At 37.1% G+C, this 19361-nt stretch overlaps 1 protein-coding gene across 5 annotated transcripts in view; it reads left to right on the top strand.

Moving 5' to 3' along the window:
* Nucleotides 1-19361, top strand: part of LOC6037893 (probable phospholipid-transporting ATPase VD) — a 147367-nt gene that overhangs the window by 5054 nt on the left and 122952 nt on the right. For 4 of the 5 annotated variants that reach the window (XM_038256453.1, XM_038256456.1, XM_038256451.1 and 1 more), the window contains exon 2: nucleotides 2484-2964. The gene's annotated coding sequence lies outside the window, so the exon portion shown is untranslated. The remainder of the gene's footprint in view (nucleotides 1-2483; nucleotides 2965-19361) is intronic. The other variant, XM_038256454.1, reaches the window with a different exon arrangement.

Here is a 19361-nt window from a genome sequence, read left to right as displayed (position 1 = left end):
TGAAAAAAATTGAAAACATTGTAATTTGGTTTAAAAACATTCCGGAAAATTCCTTCTGGTCTCGGGAGAAAACCGGGAAAAAACCAGGAAATTGAAAATCGAAATCTGGTGGCCACCCTGGCATAAACTTAGGGGTTCAAGAAACACGTGCACTTTGATCTTTTCAAAAATATGACAGAACCAAATGGTTTTTTGTCCAATGTTTGTCATAGCTAACACATGAGTTATTACAGTCGACTCTCTGGCAGTCGATCTTCTCGATATCAATAATTCTCCATCTATCGATGAATTCTTCAGTCCCTTCAATCTGCATACTTCAATTATCTTCATTCCTCGATATTTTCCCTTGCTTGAAGGATCTCTTCCTCGACGGTCCCTTGGATTCTGTTTGCATTAAAAAACTCTTCCGGTTGTCAATAATTTTACTTTCTCATGGCTTGCATAGACATTTTTCTTGGCGAAACGAAGCTTTGAAGGGTGTTTGACATTAGTTTGTTTTTATTTGATGGACGTTGCCATGATTCTCTCCCATAGCTGGGTATCCAGAAAAAAATATTTTCAATCGAGTCTTCATTTGGCATCGTTCTATAAACTGATGATTCTCTTCCTCGACGGTCCCTTGGATATTGACAACCAGAAAGTCGACTGTAATTTGTATGAAATCAAAAAGGATCGAAATTTCACTTTTTCTCACTCCGTTGCAACGTCACGGAGTAATCGATGTGTCAAATGAGTAGTTTAACGTAGTCACTACTTGTAGCAAATTCAATTTCTAATCTATTGTAATAAAATTCATGTTTTGGAAAAGTTTTGATATCATAGGGGAAATATACCCTTTCTAATCAAACACCTATCTTCGTCATATGAAGAGTTTGATGCTCGATTAAGCTCCAAAAATACTATTTAAACTTACCAGCAACGGCACCGCCTCGAGTAAGCACGCAAATTTATGCCATTTACTGGCCAAAAAGATCAAATTTAATGCACTTATGATCATAATTTGTATTTTGCGAGACCATTTCTCATCATTTTGGTGGCACACACACATCCACACGCAAGGATGAGAGGTTAACTGCTTAACGAAAGTCGCCATCAATATCTTTTCACTTGCGCTAACGTTTTCAAAGCGCTTAAGATATAAATTTGCTTCCAACTACCGGCAACATGTTCTTTTGCACATTTTTTTAGCTACTCACTTGAAAAATAATCCCGAAACATGTAAATAATTCGCAAGCGCCATAAAAAAACAGACGCGTTGAGTCTTTTGACGTTTCAATTTTGACTACCCATTCCAATCGAAGGCTGAAGAAAACCGAGCGAGAAGCGACGGCAAACAAAGAACGAAGGGTGGCCACCAACACCACCAACATGCTGGTGCAGCGCCTGTTGGAGTGAGCGAGTGATGCCAGGAAATTTTCTCTATGATTACTACTTTTCGCGAGACATATTTCGAAAAAAGTGAATCCCTGTGTCATACATATTATCTTTTTTATATGTTTTGAATATTTTGAATAAGTTTCGTTTCGTTATGGCAGAAAAAAGTTCTTAAAAGATGAATTTTAATTTTAAACACTTGTTGATGAACCAACTGTAGACGCTCGATTTGAACTGTTGAAACTTTCAGAAAATGATTAGTATACACTGTCAGCTACCTACCATCGACGGCCACAATTTCCTAACATTTTGCGTGGAAGCGCTTGTAACACAAACAAATACGGTGACTTTCCTCGAACAGATTTGTCACTCTCTGGAATTTCAATTAGGTTGCAACTGTTTAGAACTGATACTGAACCTGGTATAAACAAGGTCAAAAAAGGTTCTGTGAGAAATGGCCATGTTTTACAAAACACTTGACGATGCATATTTTAGTAATCGCTGGTGGTTGGCAGCAATATATTAGCTACTCATTTTGAGATCGATGTACTTGTCAGATTTATTCCTTATTTTAGTGAATATTTTAAACAAGGTCTCCGAAAACCAAAGATTTAATTCGTGATACATATAAATAAATCAGTAAAAAAATAAGGTTAGAAAAAAAATTCACAAGCAATCAAAACACATTTTTTGCAATTAGGAATGTAATGGAACCAAAGTATTCCACTTTTTATTGAATATTTGCCAAGTTTCACCCTACGCCCTTCTCGAAACATTTCCTCGAATTCTTCCGCTGGTCGTGAGAGTGCGATGGACTCAAGTTTCTGATTCTGATGATGGTTCGTTCGGGATGGACAGCCGAGCGGTTTGTTTAGCTGTCGAACTTCTTTTTCTTCTTCTTCCATCATTCTCCTCTCGTCGTCGTTCGGAACATCGCACACACCGCGCGAAAAACCAGAATCTCATCGTGCGTGGTTCCGCCGCGTGTTTCGTGGGTGTGTGTGTGTGTTCTCCACTATCAAACTCTCGTACACATTGGATATAACGGTGAAACGTGGCTGATTCTCACTTTTTGTGTTATCTCCCCTCTCTCTCTCTCTCTCTTGTAGGTGACTAGATATTTGCGGTGAACTACTACTGCTATTGTTTACTCGCACACACCGTTTTGCTGTGGTGTAAACAAAAAACGGCAAGCTCGGCACAGTTGGGCTGTGTTGACAGAAACGACGACGCGAGTTATCTCGCGAGAAGTTGTGAAAGTGTGCTGACAGTTGGGGTGGTGATTTGGCGGTTTTTGATACTAAAAAGTGACGTAATTTTGAGAGTTCAATCTATCTAGAATGCTTGTTTGAACGGTGAATTTGTTAAATTTGGAAGAAACTGTGACAGGTAAAGAACAGCAAAAGAGTGCCTCAAAATTAGTGAAACAAAGAATTTGAAGAGTTAACGGTGACGGTGAAATAAAAAAAACATCTAAAAAGGAATAAAGGAAGATCAGCTATCTGAAGGAATAATAAATTGCTGACTGTTGCAGAAAGTCCCTTCTCACTGTGAACCGATGTTTGGATTACAATTTATAACAATTTAAAGGTATGTACCAATTCATTTGACAAGGTTTAAAAAAAATAATTGGGTTTAAAAATCACTTAGGCCGATGCAAATATTTAAAAAAGTTTTTGTCCCTCGGCCCTGACCGAGGTCAAGGGGGCAAAAATAAAAAATATAAAAATTTAAATAACAAGCCATAGTCTTCACAATTAAATAAAAAAAAGTGTTTTAAAATGCATTTTACACAAGTTCAGTTGTTTTGCAATCATTAGTTTTCAAAAAATCTAAGACCTGACAAAAACAAAAATTGTATCGAAAAAAAAGATTTTGCATCGAAAATTTTCAAAAAATCTTAAGATTTTTTAATAAACCCAAACATGCTAAAAATGATTTTAAATGCAGAAGAATGTATTTTAATTTGATTTTAGTTGGTTGCACTTCAATTTTCATTGAAATTTTGAAGTTTATTGTAAAAATATTTTTTTTGCCCCCTGATTTTTCGGGCCAATTTTGAAGGGGGGGGGGGGTGACAAAAACTTTTAAAAATATTTGTACCAGCCTTATAATTTAAAAAAAAATGTTTTGACAACCCAAGCTGTGATTTTGAAAAAAAGCTAAAAATTTTCACAGTAAAGCCTACAATCCAAATAAGCCATTTTACATCATAAGTTTCTTTATAAATGTCTCCATACCAATTTGGGGCATGTCCATAGAAAAGTGATATGAAATCATTCGAAAATCTGTATTTCGAGAGGGGATTTTCTGATGGATTAATTTATGACTACCTAAGAAAAAAAAATGGTTACACTCTTTAAAAAATACCTGTTGTTAACCTTCCCTTGGTATTAAAAAAAATCACACATAAGGTATTGGGATACTTTTCGACCCCAAACTTTAAAAATCGTCAAAAATCCAGTTTTTGACCGATTCCAGTTCTTTTGGTCACAAAAGAAAGCTTAGAACGTCCCCTTTCCGAAACTGACCTGGAAAACCGGCTAATTCCAACCAATCAGGAGGTATTTACCTGTACTTTGATCACAAATATCAATATCAGGGCCAGGTGACCTACCGGTTCCGGAAATCCGGAACATCCGAAAAGTTCATGTTTTACTGTTTTTCACATACATATATGTGATACCAATACTCTCATGATAGTTTAAATTGATCCATAAAACTTACTAAAAACACAATACACGATTACCAGAACCACTCTGAAGTGTTAGTGGCCACTTCCGGGTAACCTGGAACCGGTTCCCGGGTATCCGATAAACGGCCAACTTGACTTTTTTGGTGAAAACCCATCATGTTGCACATCAAACTCCATGAAATTAAAAGATATGTCCATCTTTGGTAATGCCGTTGTTCACTCAGCCATCCTGGCCAATCTGGAACCTGCTACCGGTGGCCCCTTGGGGACACTTCCGGAATATGAGAGAAACCCTATCATCCGACATATCAAACTTCATGGAATTGAAAGATATGTCAATCTACGGTCATGCCATTATTCGCTGATCCATTCTGGCCAATCTGGAGCCGGTAAATACCTGTCGAATGCAACCCGGAGCATCCTGATTGGTTGAAATTTGCCGGAGATACAGGTCGTCAAAATTGGGGTCTCAAAAAGGTCCTTTTTCGGTTGTAGTCGATTCCCGGTGACCACAGTAACCAAATCCGAATTTCCAGGTTTCGGAAAGGGGACGTTCTAAGCTTTCTTTTGTGACCAAAAGAACCGGTATCGGTCAAAAACTGGATTTTTGACGATTTTTTAAAGTTTGGGGTCGAAAAGGACCCCAATACCTTTAAAGTAACTTTTTTTTATGGACGCTCCTCTAGGGTTCGTCCAAGGATTGTTTGTTTTGTGAAATGTGTATAAATTTAATGTCAGAAAATTTCAAGGCTTTAGCATGTATAATATATATATTGTATATAGCAAAAGTTATGGCAAATTTAATTTTCAAAATGGCCGAAATGGACCCCAATACCGTAGGAAGGAAAAATAACTGTTTAACTAAAAAAATCTATTTTGTTAAATTTTACCTCCATCGATTATTTTTATATGTTGATGTTTAAAAGACAAAAAATCCAACTTTTGAGCTATTTTTTTATAGCTATAGGATTGAACTCTTTTTTGTTGTGTGGCCAAGTTGTGTTTTTTTTTTAGGAAATGAAGTGTTTTTTAAGCATCGAAAATGCACACACACAAAAAACATAAATTTTCAGATGTAAAATTAATTTTTGAATCGAAAAGAACCTTTGTTACTTTTTTTAATATAATTTTCCGGTTTTCAGTAATAGCAATTTTAAGGTTAAATTATTCAGCTAAACTATTTTTTTTCAATTATTATTCATTCATGTCCATTCTTGAAAAACAATATTCGAAAAGCTTTGAAAATTGGGTGGGTTAAGTTTGGCAAAATGAAGTTTTGGTGATAAAAAGTTATTAAAAAAATGGGTAATTTTTTAACGTGTGACTATTATTTACTGAGTAGTCCTAACCAATTTATAACAAAATATAACTTTCCGAAAGACTCCGGAAAATCCCAGCTCTAGATACAGATTTCAGAATGTTTTATAGAACTTTTCTATGATGTGCAATGGCTTATGGAAACGAATCTATGGACAAAGCTTCAAACATATAAAAAATAACACAAAAATGAAATAAATACATTTTTTCATAAACAGTTAAAAATTCTAAAGAGAGCGTTGTAAAATACATTGCACTGAAAGATTTTGTCAATCCAAAAAAAAAAAATCAAGACTAAAAAATCAAATTTAATGTGAAAAGGGCAAAAACACTGAAAAATTGTAAAAAACGAGGTTTTTTAATTTTTTTAAATTTAAATCGGGTATTGTCAATATAGACAATGGTTTTATTTTTTTTTTATTTTGACGTTTAGACCGCTGTAAAATGGTTTTATTTTGATTGTTTTTTTTTTATTTGGCTAGGAAAGACATACCATCCTGTATTTTCCGTGAGTTTTTTTTTAACATTTAAGGCTCCCCTTTGCCTTTAAAACTCGAAATCAGAAAAATCTCAAGGAAATAACGTGTGTATGTATTTTAGTGTATAGTTTCAGATAGCCTGTCAAGTTTCTTACAAGTTTGTTTGTCTCGAATCAGAAATTTTTCTGGTACTTTTGTGCCCGATCCTCTCCGATGTCAATGAAACTTTGTTGACATGTTATCCTAGGCCCATATAAGCCATTTTTGTATATATGGAGCCAATTGTACTCAAAAATGACATTTGGGAAGGGCGTAAGCAGACATGCATTGGCGCTGCATGCGGCTAGCACGCGTGCTATTTTAACGGATAGCACTGCGCTTTCGATCATAGCACTCGCCCTGGCACTCTAGCAAAAATGGTAACCAGGTTGGTTTTGCATTTGTTGATATGAAATCTACTGTCACCGTTATCTAGAATGTGTTAAACTAACAACAATCACTTTCATCAGCAAATTTGGTGTAGTGCTAGTGTTCATGGCAAGTAAGCAAAAGATCCATGTTTCTGAACTCTCTAAGGTAAACATTTTTTTTCCTTTAGTTTAATAGGACCTGGCCAGGTTTGCAATAGGAAGGTAGCAGAATTATAATTTTGAAAACTTAGCAGATTTTGCGGGCCCTCACAGTCTTTGTTTATGGATCGATCAAGAAAAGATATTTTGCAGTTACAGTTCGCGGTGGCTATTGATCAAATTTTTCGGAATTTCGGAACTTATATTCGACTACAAAAAATCGTATCAGTGCTAAATGGGAGTGCTAAATAATAGCACTAGCACTGGGCAGCAACAGCAAGCATTGCACTTAGTGTCAGTGCTAAATTTGAAGTGCCAGTGCAGAGCGTGCCGCGTAAGTTATTTTAATTTGTTTTGTATTTTGTAATTTAAAAATAACTGTATCTCGAAGCCAATGCATCGACTTGTAGGAAATTGGACGGGATTTTTGAAAAAATACACTGAAAGAAAAATACACGCCATTTCTATGAATTTTTTTAAATTTTTAAGTTTAAAAGTCAAATTTTAAGGTGATCTCACGATTTTTTTTTCGTTCAAAATTTTTGAGAAAAAGCCTAAGATGTTACAAAAAGACTAACGAAAAATGTAGGATGGTAGGGGAGTGTGGGGTAATTTGGACACCCTAAGGAAATTGCTCTGTTACGGGCTGTATGGATATTTTAAAGGAATGTGGATGACACCAGAGGATAATAGAGACCATATTTGATGGAAAAATGTCATTCATTTCGATAAATTTGGATGAAAAACCCATTTTTATCGCAAAAGTTAAAAGGTGTCCAAATTACCCCCACAGTTTTGTGTGGGGGTAATATGAACACCCCTATGGGGTAATTTGGACATGCCTTGTGGGGTAATTTGGACATGCTTTGTGGGGTAATATGGACATACCTTGTGGGGTAATATGAACACCTTTTGTGGGGTAATTTGGACACATGTTGAAGAATAAGTTTAACATTTGATTTTTTGAACATGTTTTTTATCTTTCAACCTGGTTTTGTAATTGCTTTATATTTTGAAGTGTTGCTCACAATATTTCATCAAAGGTTTAAATAATGATTTTGTGATAGAACTATAATTCAATAGGAAGATAACAAATAGTTCAGTGTAGTATACATAATTTAATCATTAATACTGACATGATTTAAACATTGATTCTGGATCAGGCACACTATACTTGTTTTTAGTGATTAAGGTATCGTTTATGTTTATATAAATCAATCTATATATAGAATTTATTAGCCTGAAAATATCATATTTTCGTTTAATTATACATTCTTTAGCCCTTCAAATTTAAATGTTATTGTAAACCAGCATAGAAATTAGAAATGTCAAAGAAATTAATTAAAAGCAATCAACATTAGAGTCTTGTTGAACGCCAAATGTAGAGTAATCAGATTTTCATCAATTCGAATATTGGAATAAATTTATCTAAATCAAAAAATAGGGGTTTTGTGAAAGTTCTCATTGCTCACATTCATTTTTGATTGTTTTGACTTATTAAATCCCTCTAAATTTACCTAAATCCCTTTAAAACTCATCCAACCATGAAAGTTACTTTTTTGTTGCCTGACAGGTAGACTTTCAGGTATGTCCAAATTACCCCACAAGCCATGTCCAAATTACCCCCATAGCATATTCTATCATAAATTGCGATTTTTGATGATAAAAGTGGATAAAATGCACAATTTTTATACGTACGTATCTCAGGCATCGTCCAAGCATCCCCCTTAAACAAAAAATGTCCACTTTTTTGCCATATAACTCCTGCAAAACCTTATTTCCTAACCTTCAAATATTAGAATTTAAGGCAGTGCCAACCGGCCTTTTTAAACTTTTACATATCATACTAAAACTACTTAACCTATTCCGACTTTTTTGGTTTGTCCATACTCCTAGGCCATTACTAGTACTAGCCCTATCACTTAAATTGCCGTTTTCACTTTATATCCGAAGAAAACATGATTTTTAAAGGGGTGTCCAAATTACCCCCACTGTCCATATTACCCCAAACTCCCCTATGTCTCTCCTAAAAAAATGCAAAAATCATTCACTAAAACGGTTTTTTTTTTTCAAAACTGGTCTAACTTCAATTTTATAACCAATAGTGGGAATCGATTCTCCAGACAATTTTACATTAAAGTCTCCATATTGACCACTGGCCAATGTCCAGTCCTTGTTAAGATACAGCGATTTAAAAAACAAAAATATTGAAAAAAATGTTTATTTGGTCGTTTTGTAGGGGAGTGTGGGGTAATTTGGACACCCTAAGGAAATTGCTCTGTCACGGGCTGTATGGATATTTTAAAGGAATGTGGATGACACCAGAAGATAATAGAGACCATATTTGATGGAAAAATGTCATTCATTTCGATAAATTTTGATTTAAAACCCATTTTTATCGCAAAAATTAAAAGGTGTCCAAATTACCCCCACATTTTTGTGTGGGGGTAATATGAACACCCCTATGGGGTAATTTGGACATGCCTTGTGGGGTAATTTGGACATGCCTTGTGGGGTAATATGGACATACCTTGTGGGGTAATTTGGACACATGTTGAAGGATAAGTTTAACATTTATTTTTTTGAGCATGTTTTTTTATCCTTCAACCTGGTTTTGTAATTGCTTTATATTTTGAAGTGTTGTTTTGCTCACAATTTTTCATCAAAGGTTTAAATAATGATTTTGTGATAGAACTATAATTCAATAGGAAGATAACAAATAGTTCAGTGTAGTATACATAATTTAATCATTAATACTGAAATGATTTAAACATTGATTCTGGATTAGGCACAAGTATAGTTTTTAGTGATTAAGGTATCGTTTATGTTTATATAAATCAATCTTTATATAGAATTTATTAGCCTGAAAATATCATTTTTTTTAAATTTTACATTCTGTAGCCCTTCAAATTTAAATATTATTGTAATCCAGCATAGAAATTAGAAATGTCAAAGAAATTAATTAAAACCAATCAACAGTCTTGTTGAACGCCAAATGTACAGTAATCAGATTTTCATCAATTCGAATATTGGAATAAATTTATCTAAATTAAAAAATAGGGGTTTTGTGAAAGTTCTCATTACTCACATTCCTTTTTGATTGTTTTGACATATTAAATCCCTCTAAATTTATCTAAATCCCTTTAAAAACTCATCCAACCATGAAAGTTACTTTTTTGTTGCCTGACAGGTAGACTTTCAGGTATGTCCAAATTACCCCACAAGGCATGTCCAAATTACCCCCATAGCATATTCTATCATAAATTGCAATTTTTGATGATAAAAATGGATAAAATGCACAATTTTTTTACGTACATATCTCAGGCATCGTCCAAGCAACCCCCTTAAACAAAAAAAGTCCACTTTTTTGCCATAGAACCCCTGCAAAACCTTATTTCCTAACCTTCCAATATTAGAATTTAAGGCTGTGCCAACCGGCCTTTGGAAACTTTTAAATATTATACCAAAACTACTTAACCTATTCCAACTTTTTTGGTTTGTCCATACTCCTAGGCCATTACTAGTACTAGCCTTATCACTTAAATTGCCGTTTTCACTTTATATGCGAAGAAAATGTGATTTTTAAAGGGGTGTCCAAATTACCCCCACTGTCCATATTACCCCAAACTCCCCTACATTTCTACATGGCAGACTTGATTTTTCATTCTCGAAAATATTTTTACCGGAAAGCTCGTCCAATTTCCCATAAGTATGCCTTTGATTGCTTTTTGTTGAACATCTAAGGTTTGAAAACGTATTTTGAGAATCTGTAAAGGTCAAAAAGTGGGGCATAGAAAGCTATCCATGTTGATTCACTTTTACAGGACAATTTCACATCTTAAATCACGACCAACGTTTAAATAGGTTTAAATCTAAATATTCTAAAAAAGCCATAATTTGCTTAGTAGGCCCATTTTAGGGACATTTACCATATTATTGAATTGCAAAATTTGAAAGCGTTTCTCATCTCGATCTAAACCAGACACGCAGAATAGGGGCGTATTATGAATCTTTACTTGTTTTAGTTTTGCTTTTACGCCTGAGACAAGTTCACAGCATCGATTTCAAAACTCAAACCGTGGCCTCTCCGCAAAACAATGCACAATACGGTTGCTCACTCCGCATGGAGTCTAACCAGAATAGCCGAAGATGAAGCCGAAGCAAATTGCAATTACTTTCAAGTACACACACACAATTCACACAGACTTATTATGTTTGTGGCTGGCCAGCTGTGCCAAGAATAAAAGAAACTAGCTAGGCGGGTTCTAAAAACAATTGTGAGATTTGTGGGTCTTTGAGCGTAATGAAAACGCAATTGAAATATCCTATAAATTTAAAAAAAAAAAAACAAATTATTCGCTCTACAACATTGCCTTCGCGTTCCCGATTGCAAGATCCCTACTCGAAATTAGGTGTCCGAAGGCTTGATTGTTGAGGCAATTGCAAACCTCTTTTTACACCCCAGCTTCCATCCACCCCGGGATTAGAACTGACGACCTTTGGATTGCTAGTCCAACTGCCTACAAGCGACTCCAGCGAAGCAGGACCCAGGGAGACGACTCCTACACCTGGATTGAGCTAACGACTTAACCATCTAGGTTAGACCGGGACCAACATTTACTTCCCCGTCCGACGGAAGGCGTGGTCAGACAAATCTCGTCTCGAAAAATGCCACCGGGACCGTTTGGGATCGAACCCAAGCCGACTGGGTGAGAGGCAACCACGCTTACCCATACACCACGGTTCCCGGTATCCCGGTATAATGTAATAACAGTTTGTAAAATATGTACCTAATGATCACGACCATCCAAAATAATACGCCCATCTCAAACTTTTAGTGACTCAAATTCTACCTGAGGTGTTGGCCTCAAACTTTTGCGAAAAACTTGTTCGTTCGTGGTGCGCCGCCCCTCACCTTTTCCATACTATAGTGTAATAGAGAGTCACGGGTAGAGAACGCCGAGCGCGATGCTTTCAAAGGTTGGCAGCCTCTGAAACTGGATGACGACGATCCACCACAAAACCGGTTTGCAGGGAAGAGAGCAAGGAAGAGAGATCGTTTCTGAGTGTTTGTTGTAGAGTTGAGGATTGTGTTATAGGAAGTCTCTGAAGTTATCTGATTTATAACTAGAACAAACTTCCATAGAACCAAAATAGAAGCAATAGGTCGAAAATAGAATCTTGCCTCAAAGAAAAAGTTCTTCAGAAGGCTTTCAAGACAAAAAAGTGAGAGGAAGAAAAACAGATTCGAAAACCAGCTCCGAAAACAGATGTTCGCAATTGGATGCAATACTGTGGTCGCTCCGTTCTCGACTACCTGTTTGTTGTTTTTGGCACAGAGAGGTTCTTTTTGGTTAGGCCCCACACTTCCGTGTACAGCGAGGGACACGGGGCTATGTTTTTGAGCGGTGAACCGAGCAGAGCCTGGTTCATTTGAAAGTTTAATCAAAATAAGTTTGCGTTTTTTCTGAGTGTGTGTTGTATGCTGAAAGCAGTGACGCAAAACGAAACTGCAGGTAGGAAGTGGGTTTGTTGACACAATGTTGAATTCAATTGGTTGGATCTAGTGTGTTGCTGACGTTGAGCTTGAGTTGACTTTGATCGATAGGAATTTGAACTTGAAAATCAATTTGGAGTGAAGGAAGACTGAACTTGGATTTGACATAAATCAGCTTCTCGGAACTTGATAAGCTTGAAAGTACTTGGGCTTGCATAGAGAATTGAACTTAAAGTGTTGATATTATTTTCTTTATCAATACTTCACCTGAAACAGGATATAACCTTGACTGGACCTCGAGTTTGACTAGAGCTTTATCTCGAATTTTGTATTGGATTTAGACTTATCTTAACAGAAAAGAGATTAATTGCAGAAATAAAAAACAATCAAATAGTTTCAAAAACATTAGGCATTTTTTAGGTTAAACATAATAAAAAAAGTTACTTAATCCACCTTGAGGTGGCTGGTGCCTTCCTCACATTAATGCAGTTTTTTTTTTTCTTCTAAATAGCAATGCAAATACAAATAGAAAATCATATACTCACAACTTTTGACAAGGTTGTAAAATGTTCAATATCCTCTCATGATTGATTCCGACTACATTTTCATCAAAATATCTGAGATCTGACCTCCACTTAAGTGGTCATAACTTTTGATAGAGTTATCAGATCTTCGATGGTTGAGGCTCATTTGAAATGTTTTACAATTAGTACTACTCTACTAAAAACGGGTCGCATGATAGACCCGGACACCATTTTTATCGAAATATCTTAGATCTGGCCTCCAAAAAGTGTGTAAATAACACTTAAGTGCTAATAACTTTTGATAGGGCTATCAGATCTTCAATGATTTGGGCTCGTTGGAAAGGTCTTTTAAATACCTTTCTAAAAATTTATAATATGACTTACAAAAACCACTTTTTTACAATCTTCCGAACTTTCCTCAAAATTGTTTTCTTAGCATAGCTTTTGAAGTACTTAACTAAACTTGCTGATTTTAAATAGAGACTTATGAGACGGATTGAATGAGCCCAAAACGGTCAAAATCCGTGAAGTCAATCCGGATATAATTTTTATCCACCCTCCTACACACATCCCCACAGACATTAGCTCAGAACATGATTCTGAGTCGATAGGTATACGTGAAGGTGGGTCTACGAGGTCGAATTAAGAAATTCATTTTTCGAGTGATTTTATAGCTTTTCCTCAGTAAGGTGAGGAAGGCAAAATAGAATGTTACAATGGGGCACTTTATGTCTAATAATCAAAATTTCAAAATTAACATCAAAAAATAAAAAAAAAAAGATTTTTTCTGAATAGTCCGAATCATAACCTACAACTTTGCCGAAGACACTAAATCGATCAGAAACTCTCTTCTCGTGCTACAGTTTTTTCTAATTTTTTAATAGCATTTATAAGTACCACCCTAACTTTGTATGTGGGTCATTCCAAGTCAACTGGGTACACTTTTGGATTCGACTTTCACCGATTTGGACCAAACTTGGAGGGAACGTTCATCTATCGATAGTTAAAAATTTTTCTAAAAAACTTTTTTTCTTTTAATCATAACTTTGCAACTTGTTGAGCAAAAGACTTTCTAGAGGTTGAATTTTTGTAGAAAATTGTCCAAGGAATTCGAAAAAAAAATAAAATTTTAACCCTCAAATGCCCCCTTATACTATATTTTAACGTTTTAAGTATTAACCTTCAGTTGTGACCAATTCTTTATATTTTTATTTTTTTTTATTTTATCACCGTCGTGTTCCCCGGACAATTTTACATAATAATCAATGTAAACCTCAAACTAAAATGAAATATTGGCGAGATACAGCGATTTTACTGAAAAAAAGTTTGATTTTGCGCAGCACTCGGAAGAATACTGTGTACTTTTCAACAAAAAGGGATGAATCCCGCATTGTTCGGTTTTTATATGTGAGAAACTTATTTCGGATTTGAATTCATAGGACCATGTACTTCCGAGTGCAGCACAAAATCAAACTTTTTTCAGTAAAATCGCTGTATTTCGCCAATAGTTCATTTTATTTTGAGGTTTACATTGATTATTATGTAAAATCGTCCGGGGAACACGATGGCGATAAAAAAAAAAATGAAATATAAGGAATTGATCAAAACTGAATTTTAATACTTAAAACGTTAAAATATTATAGAAGGGGGCATTTGAGGGTTAAAATTTTCTTTTTTTTCGAATTCCTTGGACAATTTTCTACAAAATTCAACCTGTAGATAGTCTTAGGCTCAAATATTTGCAAAGTTATGATTAAAAGAAAAAAAATCGTCAAAAAAGAGGGCGGTTCCAAAAATAGAGGCATGGTCCAAACAGCACCAAACTTGGGATTTCTGTTAACTATCGATAGATGAACGTTCCCTCAAAGTTTGGTCCAAATTGGTGAAGGTCGTGTCCAAAAGTGTACCCAGTTGACCTGGAATGACCCATGCTTGTTTGGCTTATTTGGACTTGAAGAATCGTTGGACTTCATACAAATATATAAAAAATACAATAATTAATATCAGGATTCTTCAGGAATTCTTGGAGAACATCTAAGAACTACTACTTTACTACTTTTCATATTGGATAAACCTTAACCAAATCTGATCTGTTTTTTGTTAGCTTTTTTCGGCCTAAATTCAGTCTGGCTGGCAGTGTTGCGTTCCTCACGCGCTCACGCGCTCATGAGCGCTCACTTTTCGCTCATTCGTGAGGAGGAGCGCTGCGCGAGCTAGCTCACGTTTGCCCGCGCTCACGTTTGCTCCGATTTTTTCAGCTCGCGGTTGCTCCACGCTCGCGCTCGCGCTCATATTTCGCTCACGGAGCGCTCATTTTGGACGTGTCGCTAATCATTTAACGTTTTTGAGAAAGTTTTTTTTTTTAATTCTAGATGGATTTTTTGCGTAAGGTGCAGGAGGGCTGTGGAAATATGACTTTGTGAACAAATTTTATGATATATGAATTTGAATAGCTTATTTTCATCAATCATGTTTTTAAATAAAAAGTTGGATTCGCAAGGTTAAAATATTTTTTTAGACATACAGTCGAATGTATAAACATTTTAGAATTTAAAGGCCTTATTGTAGCAGAGAGGGGCGGAGGGGTATAGACGCCTAAATAAAAGGGCCTGTTAACCTTAGAGTAGGGTTAGGAATCTCGTAATCGAGAACGCCAAGGCAATGCTGTAGAGCGAATAATTTGATTTTTTTTTTTGAAACTTTAGAAAAACTTACGAAACAATGAATGGATTCAAGAGGATTTATGCTTTAGTAAGTTTGATTCAAGGTTAAATGCTTGATCAAAATATAACATTAAACTGTTTTTATGTACCTAATCAGTGTTTTGACTACATTTCCAGATTGCGGGTCAGAATGAGCTACCATTAAAAAAAAGTTATTCTGTTTATTAAATCTTTCAGTGATTCAGTGATTAAAAACGGCTAATCATTTCTATAAGGTTAGTCTTTATGTGGCAAACATTTTAGAAAAAAGGTTAACATTTTTGAAACAGTTCTATTTTTAAATATATGCCTCAAAATTCATAGGGGTTGAAATAACCCTTTTGACTCAAATCAAATAAATTGTCAATATTTTTCACCACGAAAAGGTTGACTCTTCTTCCAACAAGTGGATTTTATTCAACACTTTCGCAACCAAACCTCTGAAAATATTCAATTACAAGTTATATATGATTTTTGAACATGGGTGATTGTAACTGTTTAAAAGATTATTTAAAAATAAATAAAATATACATAAATTGTCAATATTTTTGTACATAACAACAATACAATATGGTCCAATATGGATTTGATTTGTGAACAAACAGTGCATCTCTTCACGTAAATGAATGTTTACATTATGAATTTAGTTTTTTGTTCCTTGTTCGTAAAATGTCTAGATTTTAAATGGAACGTAAATTACCGTTCACTGATCAAATCCGTTTCATTGCCTACTTTTGTTTGTTCGACCACTTTCTTGTTTGTTTTTGCTGCCTGTGCTGAGATAGTTCTAGAAACTTTGTTTCAAACAGGCAGATGCTTCAACAGGAAAAAACAACTACCTACTTTGGCTCACCGGCTCACGTGAGCGCAAAACGCTCCGGTGAGCGTGAGCGAGCACGAGCTACCTGATAAAAACTCACGCTCCAGCTGGAGCGAGCAAGCTTTCCGTGAGCGCTCGCTCATTCGCAACCCTGCTGGCTGCTAAACTTTTTCCGGTTTTTTTTAGCTTTTTTGATCCACGATCTACGCCCAGGTCAAGTCTTCGTTCTGAAGTTCCCACTCAAAACCAGGTTGTGTTGCTGTTGTTGAACGTTCTTAAAGGTCACGGAAACCGAAAGCCCCACAGTTATAAGCGCCGCATTATCCGCCAGAAGCTCGAACATCAACTCCGCGAACCGAGAGGGGAAGGTGAAAAGAGCAGAGGTTTATGTTATTTAATTTGCTGAACAAATACGAGCAACGCCGCCACCATCAGGCCATGTTTACAGACCTTCGGGCCCTCACTTTACGATCGTACCTTAAAACCATGTTTAGCTCTACAACACGATACGCGGTACAAAGTCGTCAAAAGAACCTACTTCTTCGCAGCGCTGTTGGCCCATTCGTTGACCTCAATCGCGCTGTTGATGGACTGCTGACAAACTGGGCCCGAGTGGTGATCGCGAAAAATGAGTTGAAGGCGAAACTTCAACTAGAATCACAGATGGTGGGGGTACAGATGATGGAAGAGATCTACACCGGACGTCGGGGCGTGATCGATGGGGGCGGTGTGACGTTCATGTGCACCGTTACTCGAGGTAACGAAGTTACGGAAGCGCGACTTTGTGGAAATTTGCAGTTATTTCGAATGATATTCGGTGCCCCGTCAAAAAACTTCAAACCTATGACCACAAACCCCAATGTGTCATACCTGGTCAAGAAGGCGAACTCGCCGTTGATTGTGCGTGCTCCATTTTTTAAATACTTCCGTCACGCAACCTCCCGCCAGCGAAGTTCTCTTCCGATGAACTAGAAAGAGACCATTAACAGCTCTCCGGGTCTTGCCCCCAATACCCACTCTGTATCCAGACCTCGTGTTTGCGCTTAACCGGAGACTTCCAAGCTGACGGTTGATGGCCAACGGTGGCGCTTTTCAGGGCCACGCACCGGTCAGGCTACTGAATAATTATCATTATCGTTGACATGATTTGCTGGGACTGGTGGCGGTCGAGGCCTCCGGCGAGGTCGTAAATCCACTCTTTTACTCGGGTCTTTCAGAGGCAACGATTATGGTTCATATGTAGGTAAACACGACTTTGAAGCGCCGGCTGGAAAAAAAAAATGATGTAACATTCGGTATTTTTTTTGTGTGTAGTTGAGGTATTCGGTGCTTAGCTCAACCCTTGAAGTACACTTCGGAGATGAGAGTTTCGTGCTGGTAATTGCAATAGATGATCAAATACCAGTGTCGTATTCAAATTTCATGGTTGAAGAATCTTCTTATCGAGTCAACTAAGCTCAAGTTAGTAATCCAAACTTTCAAATCTAAAAAAAACTCACAAAAATCTTGACCAACTTGCATATATTTAGCTGATGAACTACTTTTAACAAGAATGATAGTGAAAGCATATTCTTAACTCAGGTCAGTTTCATAACCTAACCAATAAATCAACTGTTGCACTACATCGCTGTAGTCCCCGGAAAGTTCTTCAAACTGCCAATAAACTAAACAAATAACTTCCGATGTCACAGCAGCAGCAAATTACAGCAACTTTGCCCTTTTCCAAGCCGTACGGTTAGCCCGATTTAACGACCGCGCGTAAATAAGCTTTCCTCTGCAGTTTTAAGGGGCTCAATCCGACGACTACTGTCGGGGCGAACAATTAATCAGAATGAATTGCTGCCACAACAGTTCAGTGAGAAAATCCACGCTGAGGCTAAACTCTGCTGGAACTTCCACGATTCCAACGATTCTTCTGCACAGCAGTGACCACGAAGTGGGCATAACATTTGAAGCTGGCCTATTGTGACGTCGGCTTCCACGTCGTTGCCTGAGTGCGATTTGTGGTATTGCCGAAAAAAGGCAAACACAACAACTACGAGAAAAAAAATGCTGCCGGCAAGTTCGCCTATAAATTAATTCAAGGACAAATAGCTCGGTTTCGGGCCGGCGGGGAACAACCTTCTCTTCGGCCAGACTCTCGTGGAACAAACGCGAAAATCGCGAAAAAAAAATGCCCCATTCGAATGCACAACCACGCTGTGCACACGAATACAGCTGAACAAAAAGCGAGTGTGGAGCTTTTGACCGGTCACAATTATTAAATTAAAAGCTTTCATGTGTTCATTATAGGTCCGTGTGCGCGCACGACGACGACGACGGTGTCTGAAACAAAAAGAAACGAGTCATGCCAGTTTTGAACCCGAACTGGTTTCGAGCCACGGCAGTGGTGGACGAGAGTTGCGAGACACTTTAGGTGGTGATCTACAGTTTTGACTCGGTAGGCGCCGGTATTGAACAGCAAAGCAAGCATGGTTGAAGTCGTTTAAACTCAATTTTTAAAATCTGTAGTGGGATTCGGTCGGTGATCTTCTTTTTGACTGGGCAGGCACCGTTATTGATTTCGATGTGCTAAGGTCAATATATTAAAATGTCAGAAGCAGGAGTCGAAATCACTTAATCCTTAGAAGCCTTAGAAGTCGGAGTCGCTAAAGTAATCCGGCTTCGTAGTCCTAACAGAAAGGATGCAGTATAACACTAAGTAAGAATTTGCATCGAAACCTCCAAAGGTCCACAACTCACGCCATCGACTGTAACGTGAGGATCCGTACTGCTACAAAAAAATAGCAGCAGCATCGTTGGAGTTGTAGTAATAATAGGTGAACGACGCCGGAGTTGCACTTTCAAGGTCCCCTTTTTCACGATCGACAGCCCAACTGGTTGTGGATTTGACCGATCAACCGGTCCGACCGTCCGATCCTATAGGGGAAGCAAACCAGTTCTCCAAAATGGCGCAGACTCCACCGAGTCAGCATCTTGGCGGTGGCCAATTATTATCTCAGCAGCTGTGCGAGACGCGGTCAAAAAGCTTAGCCACTTCCCGTCAGTCAGATAAAAATCATCAGCAGTGGTTGAAATCTCCAGTCGACGACGACTGGTTTTGTGCTAATGATATTCAACCGAGACAAACGCGGAGATCGAAGATCTCGAAATCAAGGTGGGACGGTCATTAGGCGAGCGCGCACGGTTGGTGATCGTGAATTGTTAGAATTATGGCATTACATAATACCAAAGTTAATGTAAGGCGGGGAATATCGTTTAGAAGGATCTACTCGAAGAACTTTGTTGCGGGATTAGAGTGTTTGTTTGTAATAGTCGTGGGGTTTGCACTGGTTCAAACACTGATTAAATCCGACGATTTTCTAAAAAACTTTTTTTTTTAAT

Source organism: Culex quinquefasciatus, chromosome 2 (genome assembly GCF_015732765.1).
Source record: "Culex quinquefasciatus strain JHB chromosome 2, VPISU_Cqui_1.0_pri_paternal, whole genome shotgun sequence".
In the NCBI taxonomy this organism is placed as follows: domain Eukaryota; kingdom Metazoa; phylum Arthropoda; class Insecta; order Diptera; family Culicidae; genus Culex; species Culex quinquefasciatus.
Note: the sequence above shows the minus strand (reverse complement) of the source record. Positions and strands in the feature narration are given on the sequence as shown.